Source organism: Juglans regia, chromosome 8 (genome assembly GCF_001411555.2).
Source record: "Juglans regia cultivar Chandler chromosome 8, Walnut 2.0, whole genome shotgun sequence".
In the NCBI taxonomy this organism is placed as follows: Eukaryota; Viridiplantae; Streptophyta; class Magnoliopsida; order Fagales; family Juglandaceae; genus Juglans; species Juglans regia.
Window position 1 is genome coordinate 22,707,140 of NC_049908.1, and position 7,740 is coordinate 22,714,879.

The 7,740-nt window shown below is 33.5% G+C and overlaps 1 pseudogene; it reads left to right on the forward strand.

Moving 5' to 3' along the window:
* Positions 1 to 4,968: 4,968 nt before the first annotated feature.
* Positions 4,969 to 7,459, forward strand: LOC108984064 (annotated as a pseudogene).
* Positions 7,460 to 7,740: the final 281 nt, after the last annotated feature.

Genomic DNA, 7,740 nt, shown 5'->3' on the forward strand with positions numbered 1-7,740 from the left:
TTTCCTTTCTGTTCTGACATTCAATCTATTTCTACCTCATCTCAAGTTGTCATACCTCAGTAGATACCTGAAACAATTTCTACTACAACTGCTCAACCTACATATACTTCTCAACTTGAAAATCTTATTGCTTCTAATAATCTTTCAGATACTTCGTCACCAAATATTCCTTTCAATACTTATCCTAACAGTTCCTCAAACACTTCCTCCCCTCAAGTTGACATCCAAGATGAGATTCAATTCCCTTGTTTGAGAAAATCTACTCGACAGCATAAAGCCACTAGGTATTTGCAGAATTATCATTGTAATATAGCAGCTTCTACCTCTAACAACTCTTCTGAAGGTATGTCATGTAAGCATTCTAAAACTCCTTACAACATTTCTGATTTTGTTTCATATTCCAAACTGTCAACTTCTCATTGTGCATTTAGTGTTTCTGTTTCATCTCAAGTAGAGCCTGAATTCTATCTTCAGGCTGTACGTCACAGTCATTGGAAAGAAGCTATGTCTCTTGAACTAGTTGCCCTAGAATCTAACAATACTTGGAAACTCACTGACCTTCCACCAAATAAAGTTCCTATAGGTTGTAAGTGGATTTATAAAATTAAATACAATGATGATGGTTCCATTGAGAGATATAAGGCAAGATTAGTAGCAAAAGGGTATACTCAAAAGGAGGGTTTTGACTTTTTTGAAACTTTTTCTCCTATTGCTAAGATGGTGACAGTAAGATGTATTTTGTCCCTAGCTGCAATACATGGTTAGCATCTTATTTATCTTGATGTCAACAATGCATTTTTATATGGAGATTTAGATGAGGATGTTTACATGAAGTTACCACCTGGATATCTTCGAAATGGGGACACTAGAGTGTGTAAATTGCAGAAGTCACTCTATGTCCTAAGATAGGCATCTAGACAATGGAATTCAAAATTCACAGCAGCTTTAGTTCAGATTGGTTTTCAGCAGTCCAAGTCAGACTATTCCTTATTCACAAGGAAAGAAGGAAAGAAGGAAATGTTTTTGTGGCTTTGTTAGTATATGTCGATTATATACTCCTAGCTAGTAATGATATGTTAACAATGGAGACTATTAAAATTGCGCTCAAAAATCAATTTAAGCTGACGGATCTTGGACCTGTTAAATATTTTTTGGGGATGGAGGCTCCTAGAACAAAACAAGGCATTTCGATATTTCAAAGAAAATATGCCTTAGAATTGCTGGTTTACTTGGTTCTAAACCAGTCAACTTTCCTATGGATACTCACTCTTAACTCAGCAAGGAAGATGGAGAATTATTGGAAGATACTACAACCTATAGAAGACTTATTGACAGACTGATATACCTTACAAATACAAGACCAGATATCACATTTTCTGTTCATCACCTAAGTCAGTTTCTAGATCAAGTTGCACCGCACTACATTCAGATTTTTGTGGACATTCATATTTTTTTTTCACTGTACTACATTCGATTAGATTAAAGATCAGTTTCAATTGGTGTGTGCGTGTGGCATGCAGTTGTGGGTTCCATAGCCAAGGGTGATTGATGATCATGACTAATTGCCTGCAGCTGCATTCTTGCATGAGGTTTCAAAGCAATACTGTTAGTTTCGCATTAATTCATGTCTACAAACTTATTGCTATCTGGCTGATGATCCAAATTAAGCATTATGCATGCAGGTTGCCTTGGCTTAACTGACTACTCTTGCCTCTCTTCAATATATTTTCAATATTCCATATTAAGCCTAGCTAGGCCTCCCTCTGCCTCTAGCTGAAAAAAATTCCAAAATTTTACTTATTTTTTTTTTTTAAATTAAGAATAATAAACTTTTCCTCCAAAAATCTTTATCACTTGCCAAATTACCACTAAACTTTTTCCATAGCTTTCTTTCAAGCTACCTCTCTTTTTCCAAGATTAGCACGGACAGAATTCAAATTAGATCATTTAACATGGATTGCCAACGTTTAGCCATACTTTGTAGTTTTTAATCATGCTTAGAATCACATTTTGTAGATTTGGTGGATTTGGTATTTGCTAGGGCACTAAATCTTGGTTGGAATTTTAGTTTTAAATCCTTTTATATATTTTATTTTTCTTTCTATCTCTTTTGCAATATGGTTTTCCTAATCTTTTTATCTTTTCAAATAACTATTAAGCCATGCATGTGAATGATCCTCAGTAGAGTATGGCCAGATTGTCTTCTTTTGGGTAGAGAGAGAGAGAGAGAGAGAGAGAGAGAATACTGTTTTATATATAATATTCAAGTATAAAGTAGTACTAATTAATGTTCTTTTTGTAGCCAGAACATTACCATCACCTCCATCTCTTACTGTAATACCAGTACCAACCTTTCCTAGAGATTTTTAATTATTAAGTGTTGCATCCTGATTAATCTTTAATAATTCACCACTAGAAGGTTCCCTGCATGCACCTACTCATCAAATTCTCTGTATATGTTGTTATTATCTTGCCTGAATTTGTATGAGCTTCCTTGTAATCAACAAGTTGCTGCTTTGACTGCTGCGTCACCTAATTTGGATCAAAAAAATTGTTGTTGAAAATAACATCACTCCTCCTATGCCAGAGTCTACTTGCTGTCACAACTATTGCTTCCCTATGTTCTTCATCAGCAATACCATACCTAGCAACTAATAAATCCTTAAAACAAGCTGTGACGACATGACCATACATCCTTTGCTGCTATACACTCCTAAATTAGAACATGTATTGTACTTTCTTCTTCTTCTTCTAAGCATAGTGGACAGTTTGGTGACTATTATTTTCCTTTAAAAGAGATTTAAATTAGTGGGGGGTAACACAAGGTACATATAACCAGCTTGTGTGTCAGTTTATTTTACAAAAGTTATTTTATACCATGATGTGCTAGAATTCTCTAAAAATTGTTCGTGCCAAGCCACTACAGACTAGCTAGAGCCCAGACTTAAGAAATATCGATGCGAGTATACAACTAGTTGTTTATATTTATTGCTAACAAAAATGGGAGTTTTTTTATAAAAGAAGACAGTACTCTAATTTTATTGAAATTATAATTTGTAACAACCCTTTTCTAGAGTGGGATGAGTTGCTACTTTTCATCCTGTTTTTTTCTTTATATATATATATAAGTAACAGTTTATAAAAAGAGACTTGTATCACAAGCTAAAATTTGGAAAAAGGACCTTCTCCCTTTCTATCATATTTCAAAGTCCCAAAATAACTTATTTATCAAAACATAGGACAATCCCATTAATTACAAGTTAAAACTACAATCATCTTCTGGATAGACACATCTACTTGGTTCACAAAATATTTTGTCTTAAAATACATGTCTCACAGTTTTACAACCAACCAAAATAAAATTCCCAACATCATATACACACCCAACACAAGCTAAGGGTAGGCTAGGCATCTAGCTCCCCCTCCCCAACGATGTCTTGCTCCACAGTTTCTTCTTCGACATTTCCTGAATGTTTAAAACATTAAAACAAAGATGAGTCAAATACATAGTAAGTAGTAGACCAAGTAGTTAAAATAGCATACCTCGACTATTCTTTTCTTTTGAAAGATCACACAAGCTTAAAACATTTACTTAAACATAAAACATTTACATAAGCATTCGAAATCAATTTCACTTTCTTTTGGTCGGTACACAATATTGCGTCCTGTGTGTTAGGGATAGTGGTCTTTTGGACCTGATCTCCACCCATGGCCACGGGTTAGGAAATCCCTCAATCAGGATGGCGCCATTGGGTGCACTACCAATGGGACCCATCTGGCATTGCAATCTGCCCCTTTCCTTTGGTACCATAATCATTCAGTCGTTGGCCATTTAGTATTTTCACACATAAAACTTTCATTCCTCTTTCTTTCCTTTCTTTCCATTCATAGCATTTCATTATCTTTCTTAGTCCAATGCACATGCATTTTCTTTCATAAATATGCATTTCATGTCATACTTTATAGTAAGGAAAATCATTAGCATTCACGAAAATTTGTGCATGATAAATCTCATGATCTAAACCTTGAATGTGCATGCTTTAGATCATACATATACATACATTCATAATTCATAGGATGCTAACATGGGCTATCAAGAAGGCTTATACATTATATACATACTTTCATCACCAAGGAGCACTTGAATAAAGAAAGCATTTCATAGAAGAAAATATTGAGTAAGAAGTATGGTCATAGCTACTTACTTACCTCCAAACTTTACACCTTGGTTCCCTTTGAACTAATTGAAAAAATTCTTATTCAATGAAATGAAACGAGTACATCAATATCCATTTCACTTTAAGCTTCATTAACCAAAACCCTGAACTAGAGGCTCACTTTAATTATTCCAAGAAGAAATTAAAGTGATTTCCTTTACTCCACTTTACTTAATGAACATTATCCACAAAGTACAACCTTAACCCATTCAATTACCCACTATACATGGCGCTAAGCCAAAACATTAAGACTCTCATTTAAAGCATTTTAAAGAAACTCATGAAAGTGACTAATAGCATGCTTGCTATCTATTAAAGGCTATTGGGTTATCTACATGAAAGATAGATGGAAACCATAAGTTAAGAATGTACAAATTGCAGGAATTATTTAGGAATGAACGAGAACAAGGGAACATCACAAATCTAGAATTTTCATTAAAAGGGCATTTTGATAGCTTTCAAAATCATGTGGGAAGTCAATTTAAACAAAGGGCTAAAGCTCACAAGATGGTTGGTTTTTGTCACTTGTTTGCAATGGTATTTCATACAAACAATAATGTATACTGGATTAGCCTCAATCATGTGGGAAGTGAACTGTTTTAAGCCTCAAAACAGAGTGCATAGCAGAATTAGAATGTTTTTATGAGGAGAAAAATACTAAAAATAATGTGAGTTATAAATATTCAAATTATTTAAATCATTTTCTATGTTATAAATTAACTGATCACTTACCTTTATTTCTTTTCTCCATGTGCCGCAGCTAAGTATACTGGATTGTTATGGCTCATCGGTAAGAATTTGTATCTCTCTGATGATCTATTTGTCTTCTTTTCATCTTTAAACCGTTCATTCCTTAAGCAATGAAACATGAAATTAGTTTAAACTCAGAGATAAGATCATATATATTAATTACATACACACATATTAATTATATATTTATATATATATGGGTTGAGGTGTTATATGTCTCCAGTCCAGCTAACATATATATATATATATATATCACATTTTAAGTGTCTTTTCACTTTGATGAAATTCTATGAAGTCACTTAAAACAAGTCACATTAACAGATACTTAGATTGAGGATAATAAAATACAATATGAGAAGTAGAATTGCTAAAAAAATAAATAAATACTAACAAAAGTATAATTCATGAATTCGAACTCTAACTCTATATCTGCCGTCACTATAAGAAATTAGGTCTTTTCCAGGGCTTAGACTCACCTATTAAGAGAGAGTCTGGCCTCAGGTGAGGGGAGTGTTACGATAAATACAAATGATTAAATCTATATTTTCTCATCAACTTAAAATTTTAGGCAAGTGGTGATTTGACATTAATAACTAACACTAATAAGGTTGTTCGTTTATATGGCCATTCAAAAGACAACACTTGATGCTATAAACCAATATATTAGAGGTACAAATATTAATGGGCGTAATCATATATGTTACTTACAAATCCAAAATATATTAATAAACTTATCGATCGATCTCTCATATTAATAAACTAATTCGACATGATCATGATCAGTCTTACTTTTGATATTGAATTCAGATGCTGACGTGAAACCTTTTTTTTTTTTTTTTTAATTTTGTCAAACCATGCAGGCCGATTAACCAAACTACCACTCACAGAATATTATGATCAGGCTACTTATGAGCTTTCTATCGAATATCCCAGTACGTACTTACGTAATTGAGTATTTTCCTGTACGTAGTGGATGATCTCAAACTGTTGGATTAATATTATACCTTTTTTAGATCTCACTAACGATGAATTCATTCTATGCATCATCTTTGCACATTAATTCTTTTACTAATTCAATTCTTGGCTAACTTTTAATGGAGATTAATTTTTTTTTTTTTTTTTAGAAGCTTTGCCAGGTTTATTAATTGGATTATTGGTCGGTAAGAATCTCAAGTATCTCTCTTTTTATCTTTTTTAATTGTTTTTGTAAATTAATCATTCCTTAAACTATAAAACAAGAACTTTGAAATGGAGTAATTGGTTGTGAATACTACCTATATATTGTTTCAAATGTACAACACAATGGTGACAACAGGTAGCTAGACTGATAGTGCAACAATAATAGGATCGCTTTCGTATAACTAATAACTTTTGTATTTTCCTTTCCAGATTGGCATGTGGCAATCAGTGTATTAGGTGCTCCATTTGTGATTGCATTTTTTATATATAAATGGCGAAGGAGGCACTTATCCATGTACGATGATGTTGAGGAATTTCTCCAAAGCCAAAATAACCTCATGCCAATAAAGTACTCTTTCCCAAAAATTAAGGAAATGACCAAAGGTTTTAGGGAAAGATTGGGTGAAGGAGGATTTGGCACAGTATTTAAAGGAACACTTTGAAGTGGACGTCTTGTAGCAGTAAAGATGTTAAGCCAATCCAAAGCAAATGGGCAAGATTTTATCAATGAAGTTGCAACCATTGGAAGGATCCATCATGTGAATATAGTGCAACTCATTGGTTTTTGTGTTCATGGTTCAAAGCGTGCCCTTATATATGAGTTCATGCCCAACGGATCTCTAAACAAACACATTTTTTCATCAGAGGCAAATATCCTCAACTACGAGAAAACATTTGATATTGCTTTAGGAGTGGCTCGCGGCATTGAGTATTTACATCAAGGATGTGACATGCAAATTTTACATTTCGACATTAAGCCTCACAACATTCTTCTTGATGAGAATTTCAAACCTAAAGTTTCAGATTTTGGCTTAGCGAAATTGTACCCGGTGGAAGAGAGTGTTGTTCATTTGACTCGTGCAAGAGGAACATTTGGATACATGGCTCCTGAAATGCTTTATAAAAATATTGGAGGCATTTCATACAATGCTGATGTTTATAGCTTTGGAATGCTGTTGATGGAAATGGTGAGCAGAAGAAAGAACTTAAATGTATCTGCAGAACATGTAAGCCAAATTTACTTCCCCACTTGGATATATGATCAATTCCATGATGGAAAGAATATAGAAATACAAGATGCTACTGAAGATGAAAGGAAAATATGTAAGAAGATGATGATAGTCGCATTATGGTGCATACAATTGAAGCCTAGCGATCGTCCATCAATGAATAAAGTCGTCAAAATGCTTGAAGGAGATGTTGAATGCTTACAAGTTCCTCTCAAGCCTCTCCAACCATCACTAAAGAGAGAGATAAAGAGTGATAGAGATCATTCAAATCAAGCTTCATCGTCAATTCAATCAGATGAATAAAGTCTTATTTAATTTTTATTGTTTATCTTTCTAAAATTAAACTATCTCTTTCTATCCTTTTTTAAGAGAAGTTTGCTTCAAGCCCACGATAAAAGAGAAGATCGACAATATGAAGTCATAATCTTTCTACGCTTGTCGTAGTATATATACTTGGCAATGCCCTAAAAATAAGTATCAATCTAAATATAGTTTGATGCTACTCATCCACGTATAAATTTTTTACACATCTCTCTCTCTCTCTCTCTCTCTCTCTATTATTTCTTTTTCTCACTTCTTTCATC